The sequence below is a fragment of the Primulina tabacum genome, chromosome 9, assembly GCF_025594145.1.
Source record: "Primulina tabacum isolate GXHZ01 chromosome 9, ASM2559414v2, whole genome shotgun sequence".
Lineage (NCBI taxonomy): Eukaryota > Viridiplantae > Streptophyta > Magnoliopsida > Lamiales > Gesneriaceae > Primulina > Primulina tabacum.
Window position 1 is genome coordinate 5,243,505 of NC_134558.1, and position 4,097 is coordinate 5,247,601.

The 4,097-nt window shown below is 42.2% G+C and overlaps 1 non-coding gene across 1 annotated transcript; it reads right to left on the reverse strand.

The window, feature by feature from the left end:
* Positions 1–1,018: 1,018 nt before the first annotated feature.
* On the reverse strand, positions 1,019–1,124 carry LOC142504643 (small nucleolar RNA R71). The gene has a single exon (XR_012804269.1). It is a non-coding gene; the product is annotated as a small nucleolar RNA R71 (small nucleolar RNA).
* Between the last annotated feature and the right edge of the window lie 2,973 nt (positions 1,125–4,097).

The following is a 4,097-nucleotide window of genomic DNA, read 5'->3' on the forward strand; positions in this document are numbered from 1 at the left end:
ACAGTCACTATCGAACGAATTAATTAATTAACGAGGAGTATGTGAACCGAAATTCCCAACAAATTCATTTCTTATCGAATTTTAATCAACCATTTTAGATATTATTTTTCATTATTTAATTATTGAATCTTTTTATTTGCATGTTTATTCGAGCATAGTAGGACTAAAACAACCAATCAATTTTCGTTGCTAAAGATTTAATAACTGAAAATAATAATTTTCAAATACAGTCTTCAGTGGAACAATACTCATAATCACGTACATTATACTATTACTTGACGTCGTGCACTTGCGATTAATTTTTGAGCATACAAAATCATATTTTTATTAAGGATTCCACAGTGCAAGTTTTGCTCGATCAAGTTTTTGGCGCCGTTGCCGGGGACTGTTAATTCACAATTTTATTTTTAGTGATTTTCTTTAGCATTGTTTCATATCTATTAAATTAACACTCCATATTCCATTACAGATATCTCATCCTGTGCATGCCAAAGTCACTTGACGTGGAGTTCGAGCAGTTTGACCCTGAAATTGAAAGAACTTTTCGTAGGAGAAGACATCAGCAGAGACTGAAGGAACTCATAGAGAGGCACGAGCACGAGCATGAGGAGGAACACCATGATAATAGACAGGTTGAGATGCCGCACCGCATACCAATGCTAGAATATGCCCAGCCTTCTTTGGATGGTGCATGCCCCAGCATTGTGAGGCCTATTGTGCGAGCAAATCACTTTGAAATCAAGCCAGCTATAATTCAGATGATTCAGAATACAGTCCAGTTTGGAGGATCTGCAGTAGATGGACCCAAACACACACATCGCAGATTTTCTTGAAATTTGCGATACTTTTAAATTTAATGGAGTTTCTGATGATGTTGTTAGACTGCGTTTATTTCCTTTCTCCTTACGTGATAAAGCTAAAGCATGGTTAAATTGTTTGCCTGTAGGTTCGATCACCACATGGGAGGATATGGCGAAGGCGTTTCTCGTCAAATACTTTCCCCCATCTAAGACCATGAAGCTGCGGGCAGACATCACCACTTTTGCTCAATTCGAGCAGGAATCTTTATATGAGGCATGGGAGCGTTTCAAGGATCTATTACGACGATGCCCTCATCACGAATTACCACTTGGGTTAGTTGTTCAAACCTTTTATTATGGCTTGCTTACTCCTAATCGTACTATGATAGATGCTGCTGCGTGTGAAAACCTCTTGAGAAAAACTGCTGAGGAAGGATACGAGCTATTGGAGGAGATGGCTGCTAGCAGCTATCATCCTCAATCTGAAAGGAACAACCAGCGAAGAAGTGCAGGAGTTCACCAGGTAACTGACCTTTCCGCTATTACTGCACAACTCGATGTATTGAACATGAAACTGGATGGTTTGAATATGGGTGGTACGGCTATGCGTCTGTAAGAGATATTTTGTGAAAAATACGGAGGAGAACACTATGTTAAGGACTGTCAAGATAGTGGTCCTTTTTATGTGCCAGAAGGGGCACATGTGAATCAAGTGGGAGTCCAAAACCGTCCAAGAAATGATCCGTACACAAATACATACAATCTTGGATGGAGACAATACCCCAACTTCTCATGGGGTGGTCAAGGCAGTCAGAATCGACCACAAGGAGGACATCAATACAGTAAGCAACCGATGTATCGACATGAGCCTCGAGAAGAAAAGTCCAATTTGGAGCAGATGATGTCTAAGTTCATTTCAACCACCGAGACTAGACTACAAAATCAGGATGCATCGATAAAGGGGCTAGAGAATCAGATTGGGCAGTTAGCGAAGATGATAGCATGAGAGAGCCAGGCACCTTGCCAAGCAACACTGAGACTATCCCGAAAGAGCAAGTGAAAGCCATAGCATTGAGGAATGGAAAAGTGCTTGAACCAGAGGAAAAAGAAAAAGAGGATCAAAGAAAAAAGCAGGTTGGTACGCACGCAGGTAAGTTTTCTAACTCTACACCAGCACCCACAGTACAATCCAAAATTATTATACCTCTTCCTTTTCCTGCAGCATTGAAAAAAGCAAAACTTGATGCGCAATTCGGTAAGTTTCTTGAGGTATTTAAAAAATTGCACATCAATATTCCTTTTTTTGATGCCTTGATGCAAATGCCGAGTTATGCTAAATTTCTGAAAGACATCTTAGCTAATAAGAGGAAGTTGGAGGTTCACATGACGGTAAAATTGACTGAGAATTGCTCTGCATTGGTACAAAACCAGATCCCACCAAAGTTAAAGGATCCAGGAAGTTTTTCTATCCCTTGCATGATTGGTGATGTTGTTTTTCCTAAAGCTTTATGTGATCTTGGTGCGAGCATTAATCTTATGCCTTTATCTGTATTCAGGAAACTTGGATTAGGCGAGCCTAAACCGACACAGATGTCCTTGCAACTAGCTGACGGATCCATCAAACATCCACGAGGAGTCAAAGAAGATGTATTGGTGAAAGTGGGAAAGTTTACATTTCCTACAGATTTTGTGGTGCTTGACATGGAAGAAGATTGGAAGATGCCTTTGATTTTAGGGAGACCGTTCCTTGCAACTGGCAAGGCCGTGATTGAAGTGCAAGAAGGGAAGTTGAGATTGAGAGTGAGAAAGGAAGAAATCACTTTTAATGTTTTTAACGCTCTTAAGCACACACTGCACACTAATGATTGTTTTATGGTTGATTCATCGGATTCACTTGTGTGTCAATTTGTGCAGGATGCCATGAAGGACCCATTGGAAGCCACGCTCACCACTGAATTGAAGGAGGATGAACTTAATGAAGAAAAATCTGCAAGAGTTGCGTACTGTAATGCCAACCATCAATGGAAGCCAGAAAGGATGAATTGGAGGATATGGGGGATCGAAGAGATTTGACCCCTCAGAAGTCAAGCATTGAGGAACCGCCAACACGTGAGCTAAAACCACGGCCTCCACACCTGAAGTACGTGTACTTAGAGCGTACAAAGCTAGCACCTGACAAGCGCATCACGTGGAGAGAATTCAAAGAAGGTGAAGCGATGCTGCTATACAACTCCAAGCTGCGCCTGTTTCCTGGCAAGCTCAAGTCAAGGTGGAAGGGCCCTTACATGATCACCAAGGTGTTTCCCTCGGGAGACATAACTATGAGAGATGAAAAAATGAGCCATTCACAGTCAATGCTCAACGACTGAAGAAATATTTAGGTGGCACAGGGGAACGACAAATTGGAGTCACTCGATTCCAAAACAATCAGAACTGAAGGGAACCTGCAGTCTAGCTCTTGACTATAAATTGAGAACTAATTTCTTTCCCTTTCTATTCGTTTTAATTCGATTTTTAGTTTGTGTTCTTATTATTTTATTTAAAAAAAAGGGGGAAATGCCGTGAAGCTTCCGCCCGGGCGCAAATTTATGGCCGCCCGAGCGCGCTTCTTTTATCAAAAAATTATGAAATGCCGTGAGGTTTCCGCCCGGGCGGACATTTACATCCTCCCAGGCGCGCCCTTTTCAATTTTTTTTAAGCCGAGAGTTATCCGCCCGGGCGGAAAATTAGGTCCGCCTCTTTTCTTCTCCCCATTCGAACCCTACTCCCCCCCTTCGATTTTCTGCGCCTCCTCCCTAAATCTCACTCAAATCCCTTCTCTTGTGTCAATTTTAGGTACAATCTTGGGCCACCATCTTCACCAAACATCAAGAAATGATTTTCCCGGTCAAGAATTGAGATTTTCCGGCCACCTCTTAAATTTTCGGTCACCTCTGAAATTTCCGGCCGCCGGCCACTACTGACGTCCGACGACACGCCTCCTACTCCAGGCTACTTGTGCTTCTCAAATAATCCACGATGGCACCTAAGAAAGCTCGGGTGAGTCATGCCTCTTCGTCTTCATCGCGCAATTCTCAATTATTTGTGAATGATACCGATAGGGAACACTATGAACATGCGAAAATACATAGAGCTCCGCTTCGCGAACGTGGTTTCCAGCTTGTGCAATACATATCTATTATAATTCAGATTGAGAAGAGAAGCAGGGTAAAATTTTGTTGCCAACCGCAAGCCGCGGTGGTGCCAGTGGTATGAGAATTCTATGCTAATGCGGCTGAGAGGAACGATAATAAAGCA